This window comes from Pelodiscus sinensis, chromosome 33, assembly GCF_049634645.1.
Source record: "Pelodiscus sinensis isolate JC-2024 chromosome 33, ASM4963464v1, whole genome shotgun sequence".
In the NCBI taxonomy this organism is placed as follows: Eukaryota; Metazoa; Chordata; order Testudines; family Trionychidae; genus Pelodiscus; species Pelodiscus sinensis.
The window spans coordinates 9,500,920-9,515,548 of record NC_134743.1 but is presented as its reverse complement, the minus strand read 5'-3'; positions in this window follow the sequence as shown (position 1 = coordinate 9,515,548).

Below are 14,629 nucleotides of genomic sequence, written 5' to 3'. Positions count from 1 at the left end.
TCCATCTGTGGCATTGGATGGTTGTGGGGGGGGGGGGGTCAACTGGAACCACAGGCTGCCTGGTTTCTGCATCCTAGGGCACTGGCAGTCCCTCCACAAAAGCCTGCAAAGCACCTCTGCTCCCTTCAGCTGTCAGCCTAGACAGAACTGAGCTGCTCCCTTTTATATCCTGGTTCCAGTTGGAGCATTCCCAGCAAGTATGAAGGGGCATAGCCCACAGATCATGATTAGCCCCCGCTGAACCATGCATGGGGGGTATCCTCTGTCACAAACACTCCCCCTTAAGAGGGTGTCCATTGGTGGACCTTCCTCTTCATCGTCTCCTTCCACTTGGGAGAAGTCTGTGTTTGCATGAGCCTTCCCTGGCCCAGCGTAACATACAGAAGTCATAGGGTTGGAGCGGGAAGTACTACCTCATGATTCAGGCACTGGTGTCCTTCATGTTATTAATCCATCTGAGGGGTGCATGGTTGGTGACCAGTTGAAAGGGCTTCCCCAGTACAGAATATCCCAGGGTATGTCTACACTACAGCGCTAATTCGAACTAACTTAGTTCGAATTAGTTAATTCGAACTAAGCTAATTCAACTAATGCATCCAGACTAAAAAAAACTAGTTCGAATTAGCGTTTTGCTAATTCGAACTAGCATGTCCACATTAAGTGGACCCTGAACCGGGGTTAAGGATGGCGGGAAGCAGTGCCGGCAGGGCATCAGATGAGGACTTAGAGCGTGGAGCTGCTGCCTCAGGCTAGCCGAGGGCTGTGCTTAAAGGGACCCGACCCCCACCCCGGACAGACAGTTCTCAGGGGTGCCCCTCTTGCAAAGCAGTCCTGGCTTGGAGTGCTCTGAGTGCCCACACTGGGCACATCACAGCACTCGGCCATCAGCCTGGCTTACTTGCCGCAGGCTGCCATCTGGGGAGAGGGAGCAATTGGGGGGCTGCAGGAGAGCTTCCACCCCCAGAAGCCCGCAGAGCCAGCCCAGTCCTCCCCATCGGGGGCTCGTACCCCATTCCTCCCTCACCTCCTTCCACTTACCCTTCCCTAGCCCCCCTTCCTGATGTACAAAATAAAGAAAACGTGTGGTCAAAAACAGAATCTCTCTTTATTGAACAAAACTCAGGGAGACTGGGAAAAGGAGGTGGGAGAGGGGAAGAGAGAGGGTGGGAGAGGGGAGGGCAACTACAATGATCAGAGGTTTGGAACAGGTCCCATATAAAGAGAGGCTAAAGAGACTGGGACTTCTCAGCTTAGAAAAGAGGACACTAAGGGGGGATAGGATAGAAGTCCATAAAAGCATGAGTGGGGTGGAGAGGATGCATTAAGAAAAGTTCTCCATTAGTCCCCATAATAGAAGGACTAGAGGACACCAAAGGAAAAGAATGGGTAGCAGGCTTCAAACTACTAACAGAAAGTTGCTCTTCACAAAGCAAAGATTCAACCTGTGGAACTCCTTGCTGCAGGAGGTTGTGACGGCTTGAACTTAGAACAGAGTTTAAAGAGAAGTGAGATAAAGTGATGGAGGTTGGGTCCATGGAGTGCTATTAGCCAGGGGGTAGGAGTGGTGTCCCTGCCCAAAGTTTGTGGAAGGCTGGAGAGGGATGGCACGAGACGAATGGCTTGATCACTGTCTTCGGTCCATCCCCTCCAGGGTCTCTAGGGTTGGCCACTGTCGGCAGACAGGCTACTGGGCTAGATGGACCTTTGGTATGACCCAATACGCCCATTGTAAGCTCAGGGCTCAGGGTTGGGGGTCTCAGTGGACCACCTTCATTTTCATGCACACCTGCTCCTAGGTGGCCAGGCTGGCAGCTCTCCTGCCCTAGACGGCCACTTTCCTGTGCCTAGTGCGGAGGTCGTGGACGAGGTCCATGATGTCCGCACTAAACCAGGCGGGTGCGGTCCTGGGCAGGCTCCCGAGAGCCGCCAGCCTGGTCCCGGGAAGAGGGGGATGGCTGGGTGGCAGCGGGAGGCTGGCTCGAGCCGTGCCAGGTGCAGGGTCTGCTAGCTGGGTGCTGGCCAGCCTGTGCCCCTTTAAGAGGTCCGGGGCCGGAAGGGGGGCAGACTAGTTTCCCTGGTGTTGGCCAGAGTGGCCACCTGGGAAAGCTGGGGAGGGCTAGCCTCCCACTAGTTTGAATTAAGGGGCTACACACCCCTTAATTCGAACTAGTAAGTTCAAACTAGGCTTAGTCCTCGTTCAATGAGGTTTACCTAGTTCGAACTAAGCACACCGCTAGTTCGAATTAAGTTCGAACTAGCGGAGCGCTAGTGTAGCGCCTATCAAAGTTAATTCGAACTAACATCCGTTAGTTCGAATTAACTTTGTAGTGTAGACATACCCCCAGGGTGTAGATCACCCACTTCATGGCCAGGGCCTCCCTTGCTATAGTAGGGCGGCAGGTCTCTCAGGAGAACAGCTTGCAGCTGAGATAAAGGATCTGGTGCTCCTTCCCACCTATTTCTTGAGATAGTACCACTCCTGGTCCTACCTCCGAGACCTCCATTTGAAGGATAGAAGGCTTTGTGAAGTTGGATGGGATAGGACCAGCTCTTGGTTCAGCTGTTTTCACAGGGCCTGGAAGGCTTCCTCACAGTCTTCTGATTACTGGACTTTCTGTGATTGGGTGTTCTTCATCAGGTCCAATAATAGGGTGCCCAGTGTGATGAAGTTGAGTACTAAGCAGCCACTGTGTCTGAAGTATTGTGGCACCTGTTTCTTTGTCAGGGAGGTGGGGCAGTCACACAAGCCTTAGACCTTATTTATCAAGGAGCTATAGTTTTCCCCTTCCTACTGTGTTCACTAAGATGGCACTTGGCTGGATTCACAGTGAGTCCTGCATCTATTGGGGCTTACAATACCTTGCTAAGATGTCAGAGGTGTTTCCCCCAGCTGGTGCTGTGGATGACAATATTCTTAATGCACACGGCTGTATATTGCATATAAGTTTGCAATATTTGGTTCGTGAGCTGCTGAAAAGTGGCTGAGGCTCTGTGCAGCCCAAATGGCATCCTGCTGAATTGCTATAAGCCAAGCAGGGTGTGGAAGGCACTCTTCTCACAGGAAGCCGGTATCAGGGGTATCTACCAATATCTGTTGGTCAGTTCTAGTGTGGAAATGAACTTTGCATTTCCCACTATATTCCTCCTTGAGATTTCCCCATGTATGCATCCCAGTATCACTTCAGCTTTTTTGGCCACAGCATCGCATTTGTAGGTCATGTTCAGCTGAGTATTCACCAAGTTTCCCAAAATATTTTTCAGAGTTACTGTTTCTCAGGAAGCATCCCTCAACATGTATGTATCACCTACATTGTTTTGTTCCTAGATGCATCTATTTACATTCAGCCATATTTAAATGCACATTTATTGTTAGCACCCAGTTTACCAAATGATCTATATCACTCTGAATCAGTGAGTTGTCCTTTCCATTATTTACCACTCCCCAATGTTTATTTCATCTGCCAATTTTATCAATGATGATTTTATGTTCTCTTCCAGGCTATTGATAATGAGATGACAGTCTAACTCCTTCCTGTACCTACACACTTTTCTTCTTTGCTGCTTGAAGCTTCCAGGATAGCTCTGATGAAATCTACATATTTTACTACATTTAGGCTCTTGTGTAGTCCTCTGATACTTTTAGTCAAGTCCATGAGACATTGATTCCCTCAAAGTCATGGGCATTCCAATCCCAAAAGCAACCACATATTCTGGACCAGAAAGCCAACATAGATTGGGAGTAAACCATGGAGGAAGTGGGGAGGGGGGAAGGGCAGCAGGGTTGTGGCCCTGGATTTGCTGCTTGGCTTGTACTGAGCCAGCTCACAGAGACTGAGCATGCTCAATCATACTACTGAAGCCAACTGCCCTCACTCCATCCTCTCACTATCAGCAGACAAGAGTTACCTTGGTCATGTGATACTGAGGGTAGATGAAATAAGAGAGACAAGGTGGGTGAAATAATATCTTTAATTATATTATCTCACCCACCTTGTCTCTCTAATATCCTTGAACCAACACAGCTACAACAGCCCTGTACACAACGGTAGATGAAATAGACAGTGATTTTATATCTATCTAGTTATAGAATCTAAAGCAATGCACTTCAGGCCTTCTTAGTATTAATTTTCAGCTACTGGCAGTTTACTTAATACTGCCCAGAGACAACACACAGCAGCCCCTGCTCTGAGGAGTTTATTTATAATCTAAAAGAGAGACACAGAGTTGATAGGATGTACCAGTAAATCACAAGGAGGGAGTATCTTATGTGGGGGGGGGGGGGGGAAGGAACAGGTGTTTTGTTTCTTACCTCCTTATCATCTCCAGAAACAGAAGATACTTTTCATGAGAGGCTTTTACCTACAAAACTTGTCACCTGGGTCACCATGTCTATAAAATCAAGACTTGTGTGTTTATCTATTATCTAACAAGTCACTATGTAGACCAGGAAACGCCACTGGTAGCAGCTAGTGCAGTTCACCTATGCGCACACATTGATAGTTATTTTAATAAGTATCTCACCTTGGTGACATGAAAAACATTAACATCCTCTTTATATTGCTCAAGAAGCCATGGGATCTGTTCAAACACCTTATCTTGATGCTCTTCTTTATGCAGGAGGAGGCTCATCATAGTACCAAGGGCTTTGATAATGGCCTGCTTGAGCTACATAGAGACACAGAATTTATGTTCCTACAAATTCATTCAATATCATGCAATGGGCCCATCTTTTCTACTGCTGACGAGTGCAATTTCCCTTTTCCACTGTTGAAACAGCCCTATCTCAATATTTCCTGGTAAAGAGTTAAGACTCATGCATGGCTTCGTCTACACTGGCATGATTTTCCGAAAATGCTTTTAACGGAAAAGTTTTCCATTAAAAGCATTTTCGGAAAAGCACATTTAGATTGGCAGGATGCTTTTCCGCAAAAGCACTTTTTGCGGAAAAGCGTCCGTGGCCAATCTAGACACGCTTTTCCGCAAAAAAGCCCCAATTGCCATTTTCGCGATCGGGGCTTTTTTGCAGAAAACACTACTGTGCTGTCTACACTGGCCCTTTTGCGCAAAAGTCTTTCGGAAAAGGACTTTTGCCTGAACGGGAGCAGCATAGTATTTCCGGAAAAGCATTGACGATCTTACATGAGATCGTCAGTGCTTTTCCGGAAATTCAAGCAGCCAGTGTAGACAGCTGGCAAGTTTTTCCAGTCTAGACACAGCTATGGTGTTGGTTTCAGAATTATATTCTACTGCACCTCACAACTTTCCCAAGTGGGATATTTCCCCAGATTAGTATGCACACTAAACCAACTCATTCCTGCTGTAACTCTACTGGAACTGAATAGACATCTGCCAGGAATGAATTTAGCCCATTCTCCTATATTCATCTGCATGTCAGGTGACAAAACTGGAATCTATGTACACTATGTACAGACAGAATTTCCATGAGATTGTGACATTATAATCTTTTTTAAATGTTTTACATCATACTCCGTTCTATCCCAAAGAACCTGCCATTGAACTCCATCATCACAAAGAGTGCCATACACAGAGAATTTAACAATACAATTTCTCATAAAGGTTTAGAAAGCCTACAATTCTCACCTCCAAATCTTCACATGTGGTCCATTTGCTTGTCACATGACGATAGAGGGGAAGAATTTCATCACAGAATTGAGATTTACCCATTTTGGGAAATGGCCACTTTTCCCAGTTACTAAAATATACATTTACTGCCCTTGACCATTTTTCCAGAACTGCATGGAAGGAAAAAAGACAGGCAATATGAAAAGGATGCACTAGTAATAAGGATACGTTGTTTTATCAGTGGACACACCCAGGCTTGTAGTTTATTACAATTCCATGCCCAATTCAGGAACAGCTGATGAAATCCAATAACAGTTTTGAATGATTTCTCTTCCCTCCTTTCCGTTTCTTGTTTCTCAAAAGGCTTTCTTCTCTTTTGTCTCTCTCCATCTCTTTTTAATTCCCATCATTTGAAAACATATTTTTTTCTCCCTTGTTACCTCTTAATTAGAGCTGATTGTAAAGGTAGTTGAAATTAAATTAAAAGTGTTTACTCTTGTTTTTTTCAAAATTTCAAATTACAAAGATCATTCACATGTTTCAAAAATCAACAAATTTCAGCCACCTTTTTAGCTGCACAAAAACACTGAACACATCCTGATTAAAACTGTCATTGACATTTTTTCAGTTTAATATTCCATCAACTTGGAAAAAAATATGAAAAATGTAATACAAAAACAAAATATTTTGACCAGCTGTTTTCTGAATGATTCATGTCCTCTGCAGTTATTGCTTATTTAGCCCTAAAACTGTATGATTTCCTGTTGGGTTACAGTTTGTCTGAAAGATGTTCAGTGCCCCTAACTCCTCTTAGCTATACTGAGATTTGACAGCATTTTGCCCTAAAATTAGATGCACCCGCTGCCCTTGAAAGGAAAATTAAGGCTCAATCCTATGTTCTATGAAGCTAATGGCAAAATTCCCATTTATCTCAAAGGTGTAGGATTAATCCCTTAGGCCTGATCTACACTAAAGGGGAAAGTTGACTTAAGGTACGCAACTCCAGCTATGTTAATTATGTAGCTGGAGTTGATGTATCTTAAATCGTGTTTTCAGACTGTCCACACAGTGGAAGGTTGACAGGAGTGTTATTCCTCATGAGAAGCAGGACTACCGGTGCCAATGGGAGCACCCACTCAGTTCGAATTAGTGGGTCTTCACTAGACGTGCTAATTTGGACCCTGGTGATCAACTGCAGCAGCATTGATCTTCTGCATAGTGTAGACGTGGCCTTACTTGAGCATCAACTAAAAAGCAAAGGAAGAGAGAAGTGGAGAAGACCAGAGGACAGAGAAAGAGGGTGAAAGGAGATGATAATTAAGCAACTAAAGAGGAGGAATGGGTGGAGGGGTGGAAAACGGGACATTTTTAAATGTAATTCAGTCTGTTGCCTGCACATTCTCCCCCAGGAGTTTCCTGGCACATGGGCAGCATCAGCTTTTGTTTATTTTTAAAATAGCCACAAGTCATAAAGGGCCTGAACTTACAAATGCTCAGCACCTCCAGCAAAGTAAGGAGTACTCTCAACTCCACTGAGTGCCACAGGAGCATGAGGACTCAGCCCCTGGTACAATCCAGTTCAGAGCCTGTTTGTAAACGATCAGTCACTTAACTCTGTACCAAGGCCCCTAAATATCCATTTTGGACATCTACAATAAGTGCTGGCACTTACCACCACAAAATTGTTGCATCAGCCTGCTCTCGTCGTCTAACATCCGCATGGAGCTCATGCCGTACAGGGTCATTCCCACAAAAGGAATGCACTTGAGTGCTGAAAAGAAGGACCAGAAGAAAAGGAAGAGAGACAATTGACTGTTATCTGCCTTCTTACTATCGCATTTAGAAACACCGCTGGGTCGGATGCTATGGGCTCCTAGGTCATTTTGTGCTGCGTACACAAATGATAAGGCAGAAGTAAAAAATCAGTGGGGGATTTACCCTGAGGAGGAGCATTCTCCACCAATGTGCAGCTGTGCCAGATGCCCAATCCTCTCCCAGAGTAGGAGAGAGAGCACTGGGGAGGGATGAGAAATGGAATGGAGAAGAGCTCCACTAGACCTGATTTTCCTCAATCCTGTCCTTTAAGAACTTCAAATGGGGCATAAGAGCTTGCACCTTGGTGTGGATAGCTCATGGTCTAGCAACTGGAACCAGCCACAGCAGTTCATCTCATGCCCCCCAAATAGCACTCTGTGTAGCTGTACAGAGCGTGAACCTCTGTCCTTAAATGGAAGACAATAACTTTGAAACAAAAGATGGAAGTTGACCTACGATAGGCTGATGATAGGTTGCCCAGCGTAATCAAAGTGAACACGTCAGACAGCTTCAGTGGATTCAGATGACATTGAAGCTCATACATCACCTCACTGAAATAGCAGCGTGCCAGAGCCACTAATGTGTTGCTCGCTGCCACTTTTAGTTCATTTGTTGCTTCCTTAAAAAATACAAAAAGAGAGAGACTGAAGTGATTAAAGCCAACTACACCAGCCAATGCTGCTCAAATGAATCAAGTTCTTATTTCTGTTTTCCACCCAACTTTCTGAGAACAGAATCATGAGTCATAAATAATCATTGAATCGTTTGGCTAAACACTTGTCAGCCTTTCAGTTGTTTGCAAGCTGCTTAGACTATTCGCTATTAGCTATTTGTGGTGGATGATTGGCTATCATAGTGACATGATATTTTTCCCTCAGAGGAGGTGGGCAGCTTCAAGATATTCAGAGAATTTTCCTGAATAAACTATACCCTAAATCCAAATACTGCTTCTTTTGGAAACAGCTCCGATTCTGTTTAAAGGTTTCATCCTGCTGCTTAACACCATAGTATCAGAGCACCTTCCACACAAAATCAGTATCAATAATGAAATCCCTAGGAGACTTCACAAAATACTTGCTTGTTAAGAAACGGTAGGCCTCTCTGCATCTGATATATGTCACAATATCCTGACCTTACAAAGCACTTAAGCACATGTGTAACTTGAACAAGATGAAACTAGTCACATGCTGCATAGGACCTGGGATTTCTGGAGGACGGTGTGGGGATCTGTGGGCCCCTAGCAGTCATTAATCCTGGAGTTTCAGTATATAGTTTACAAACAATGTTTTAATTAGTTTAAGCTTTCATTCCTGTCATTAGCATATAAGGAAAACTAACTTACCTGAGTATCAGAGGGGTAGCCGTGTTAGTCTGAATCTGCAAAAGCAGTGAAGTGGGTCTTTGACCACAAAAGCTTATGCTCCAACACTTCCGTTAATCTAACTTACCTGAGTCTCTCTCATGTGCTTTGAGGCAAGTGTTATTATTTTGCTCAGTAGCCTTCTCTTTAGGACCTGGGCATCCTGCTGTAATACTTTCTCCAGGATACAGTAAATGTCTACTCTGTTCTTCTGGGGACAAAACATAAAAGAACAATTGGGGAAAATGTTTCCTTGATGACAATATAGTAATGCTATAAGCTAATATAGTAACGCAATATAGTAACACTTACGCTAATAAGCTTCTGCCCAAAAGAGTTTACAATCTAAACATGAAACAACTAGCCCAGGCTAAAAGAGCAGATCAATAGCCAGGAAAATAATTCAGGTCTTCTGATTCACTATCTGGAGTCCTCTCCACTAGACCACACTGATTCCACAGCCTGCATACTCACTCAAGTAACCCCTAGTCTTCATTTGTATAAAACTTGCTATGCCCTCCACAATCACCCCAGCTAGCAGCATTTCAGAAGAAGCTGAGCAATTTACACATTTTTTAATCAGAATAAGGGCCCAGCACTGCCCCCTTATCCAATTTCGTTTATTATTATTATTGTCGTTATTATTATTATTATTATTGTTATTGTTGTTATTGTTATTATTAGCATCATGGCTTTTTTTATCCACTCCAGACAGAATTTGTAAATACAATGATAAAATACCCAACTCCTGCAGTAAATCTTCTGCAGCTTTTAGGGAAAATTAGCTCAGGAGTTACCTCTACATTGACAGTAGCACACTTGAAGGTCTCTTTTATGGGGTCCATCAAAGTTCAAATTCACAGATGATACTAAATATGGAGGAGTTGAAGGTATGAGTTGTGACAGAGAAATAATAAAGAGGGGCACAGAGAAATTAGAAACCTGAGCAGAACAAGACTGATTTCAGAGAACTGCAAACTAGCGCACCTAGAGAGGGGGTCAATATAACTGACATAATGAGCGGGAGAAAAGTGGGAAACAACAAGTGACCTGGAGTGACAGTGAAAAAAAAAGTCAGCCATCTGGGTTGGGTTTGTTACATACAGGAATCTTGTCATAAAGCAGGAAGACAACAGTTTCTCATTGTTCATCTGAGGTGTGACTGCTTCTGGCTTATTTCACTTTTTTGGCACCACATTCCCCAGAAAAGATCAACAGCTTGGAAGTAATTCAGGAGAAAATTTTAAAAAGTGCAGGGAGGCCAGCAGAACTGACTTTTAAATAGAGACCTGCAACCTCTATGGGATCTGACCTCATGCATCAGGGTGAGGTTGGGTGGGTGTAGGGGAGCCTGCCTTGACAATAAATGGCCACGTCTCCCTTTAACACGTGCGGATCTCTAACAAGCAAAACCCAGGCCTGTCTCAAGTCTGGTGCACATAAGCATGCAGGCAAGGTCATGGGAGAAGCTGTGAGAGGAAGGAATGTTTTGCATAACAATGCAGATGAAGCATGGTACGTGAGACTATGTCAAGAACACATGGCAAGCAATCTTGTACAGGTACTTCTGTTTCTGATAACCACAAATTACAGATGCAGCCATACAACTGTCAACTATGCACATAGCAGCAACATCCTGAGTGACAGGATGTACTCCAGATAGGGTATTGGGCATGTTCCATATCCTACACAATACGTAATCAATTGGTAAATATTATTAGAACAACCAAGTCTCGCTTTGCTATAAAATGGGCTTAGTAAGAACAATCCGTGGGAGGGAATGAGCAGGATTGACCCACAGGTACTGCTCGATGTAACTAGAAGTAAATAGGCCCTTCACACCGGTGATCCAGTGCATGGTGTTCCAATGCATGGGAAGAAAAGGAACCCTGACCTCCTGCCTGCTACTGTAGGTAGCATACGGGTGAAGTGTAAGTGAACTAGTCTTTATTATTGTATTATAGTAGCTCTTTTATTAATTGCTTTTGCATTGCTTTGCACTATATTCTTGCTTTAGAATGTATGGCATTTAAGGTTTAAATTGTGTAGTAATTGTTTTTAAGGCTTGTAAAACTTAAACAACTGTCATAACTGCTTAAAGCTTGCAATAAATAAGAAAGTGATTAAGTATCCCTGGAGTGTCCTGGTTTCTCTTGGATCTAAAATAAATCGTATCACATCACAGTGGGAAAACAACTGGACTCCCCTGGGCTCAGATCAGGTCAGCTCTCCTCCACAGAGTCAGCACAACCGTGACTGCCTACTCCAGCCAGCCACCACCTCCTTGCTGCATAGCATGCACTGTGGAGTGAGGATGCTTAGGAGTCAGTGTTTCTTACCCTGCAGCACGTACATTGCACAGCAGGGGGCAGTATCAGAGACCTAAAATTTAGACTTTCACATCAGGAAAAATGCCCCAGCTATAAGACATCTATCAGGTTATTACATCGTCTTCATTGGAAAGTGGTGGAAACCCAGTCACTAGGAGCTTTTAAAATTGGTTTGGCCCAAAAAAATGAAAAAGGCACTGCTGGGAAATTGGATGATCCAACAAGCCTTTCACATCTGTCTCCTGTGAGTCTATAACTCTGAATTCAGGCAGCTGATGGTGTGAACTGCCTGCTAAGGTCATAAAGCACTTTGGAATGTTCAAAGCCAATGGTTGGCTACACATTCCAGTGGTTGTGCTTTTAAAGAATGCTGCTGCAAACTGCTATTATTACTGCTCTAGTGGGGAGAGGCTCTGCCTCTTTCCATTCATTTTTAAATGTAAGGAGGATTTTTAATTGAAAATCATAATTGATAACTTATGAATACAAGCGCCCCACACTATTCAAGCGAGCCAGAAATGAACTGCTTGTCTTGGCTTCCTGGTACTTGAAACTAAAATGCCTTCTGTGTTGACCCTTAATAGAGAAATGGACTTTGCTGGATGCGAGTATTAATAAAAGAAAAAGGGGTTTGGATTATTTAAGAACCCTTCAGAGCTATATCCCAATCATATGTCATTATAATTAAGAAGTGTTGTCTTGGGTTTAGAGCAGAGAGTCAGTTCACATGGGTTTTATTCCCCATTCTTCTACTAACTCACTATGTGGTGTTGAGCAAGTTATTTAATTCCCCATGACACAGCCCATCAGTAAATGGGGATGTTTATCACTCTCCCAAAGGTGCTGTAAAACCTAATTCATGCGTAAGTAGGTAAGTGCTTTGAGGTTTTTGGATGAAGATGCTAAAGGAGGACAAAATACTGCTATAAGAGATTATAGATACCCCTACAGTGCACTTTTATAATATACAGCCCATGTACTCCAGTGTGTACAAAAGGACAGTGCTCCTCTGAGTGTCTCTTTATTATATCATCCTGATCTGAAACAGAATTTTGCATGATGAGTTTTGCATGAAGACAGAAGGGTAAATACTGCTTACACTGAAGGTGGGCTGAGCCAAGTTCTGTATTGAATTACTTCCATGAAGTCAAACAGAATTTGGAGTGGAAACATGGAAAACAGATGTGATTTGATGAAACTGCCCTACCTCATCCTGCTGAAGTTTTTCTAGCAGAACAGTCACAACGACAGCCAGTTTGGTCTCAGCTATCTTGACAATCTGAAGGGCAATAGAGGCCTTATCTTGATCGTCCATATGGTCCAGGAGGAAAACAACCTCGCTGTAAACAGCTGAAATTAAAGGAAAGGATTCTGCTGGTTATCATTGATGTTGGGATTCAGTGCTTGTGTCTTTAATTCACTATCTAGTAAAGACTCTGTAGGAGACCAGACATGGTAATAAGTGGACCTGGGAATCATGCAAATCCTTTTCTTCCCTCATGGTGACCATGTCTGTTTGCAGAGCTATTGTGGGGGGACGGATTATAATAAGGAAAAGCTGCTCCTTTTAAATAAGATCCCCACATAAAATAATCTTTTCCACCTTTACTATTAATTTAGGCATTTTGATAGCACACAGAATAATTTAGAGCCAAGATTTTTAAAACTGGGTGCCTAAACTAAAACTCCTCAATCCATATTAACACGCCTACATCCTGATTCAACAAATTAATCACATGCCTAACTCAATGCCAACAAATAAATCTAAAGTTAAACACATGCTGAAGTGTTTTGCTTAGTCAGGGTGTCATTTCCAAAAGTGCTGAGCACCCAGAATTACCTATGGATGGTGCAAAGAACTTCTAGGGGTTCAGTATCTCTTGAAAATCAAGCCACTTTTTAAAGACCCCACTGTATGAATTTAGAAGTCAAACTTTATGCACTCTGTTTTGAAAAAAGGCTTCAGTTTTATTTTATGGTAATTTAAATACTTGCAGAGAAGACACATGGAATAGGTATTTGTCCAGTTGCCTCTAGAGACCCTAAAAGATTTTCCCCCAATGCACAACATAAGAACATAAGAACGGCCGTACTGGGTCAGACCAAAGGTCCATCTAGCCCAGTATCCTGTCTGCTGACAGTGGCCAGCACCAGGTGCCCCAGAGAGGGTGGACAGAAGACAATTATCAAGCGATTTATCTCCTGCCATCCCTCTCCAGCCTCTGACAAACACAGGCCAAGGACACCATTTTATCCCCTGGCTAATAGCCTTTTATGGACCTAACCTCCATGAAATTATCTAGCTAGGTGTTTTCCATGGGTAGGGTGATTGCCCCATACCTTTATGTGAAGCCTCAGAGATTAAGTCTTGGTAAGTCTTGCTCACATAGTCAGGATCAGTGTTACCCGTAAACTGAGCACTTGGGTGGCAGACATGTGTTTCTAATGGTTGTACACATCCGTACATGCCTCAATGCACATCAAATGTATTCTACACGTAGAATTGGAGAGAACATTGGTCAGGATGCAATTGATCTCCAGATTTGAGGGTGGGGAGGAATTTTCCCTGGGTCAGACTAGCAGGGATTATTGTTTGGGAGGTTGGGAATTTATCTTCTTCGGGAGTATGGGGCACTGATCAACCACCAGGATCATCAGGGCATTTCTGACCTAATCATTTCTCTACCATTGCAAAGGCCTCAGGCATTGGCAGCATTTCAGTTTCTCCTATCCTCTGTCTGCAGCACACAGCATCTTGGTCTCCTAGGCCTTGGGCACATCTACACAGCAGGGCTAAAGCAGAAATAAGCTACACAACTTGAGCTCTCAATTGTGCAGCTTAAGTTGAAATAGTTTATTTTGGCTTTTGGCGCTGTCTACACAGCAGGAAGTCGGGGAAAGAGCACTCTTCCTCCTACTTCCCTTACTCCCCATAAAATGCGGGTTATAGGAGTCGGAGAAAGAAGTCCTCCAGCTTGACATTATTTGACATTATGTTGAAATAATGGCTTGCTGTGTAGATGCGGACTATGTTATTTTGCAATAACATCAGTTATTCCAAATTAACACTGCTGTGTTGACATACCCTTCAAGAGTGACAATTTTTAGTCCAAGACAAGTTTTGGTTTCAGCATAGGGTTGCTAGGTGAAACGTAATGGTTTGTGACATACAGAAGATTAAAGTACATGATCTAATGACCTACCAGCCTTAAACTCGATGAAACTGTGAAATAGTTGATGTATTAATAAAATCAGGATTTTATCTCCCATGTGTCTCTCAGCAGAAATTCTCCTGGAGACTTAATATTTAACAAGAAATCTGAAATGCCATATTTATCTGTCTGCATTGTAACAGCATTCCAAGGCATGGAGGAGGAATTGATCAGAATTTACCCTTCCCATGAAAGATTGCTCAAGATTAGGCGATTACCCATCCTTACCCTTCGATTCCAACACCCAGATGCAGATGGAATCAGAACTGTAACTTACATTGCCCATACAGTTGCAATAGTAATGGTGAAGGATTAAGAGCACTAGTGTT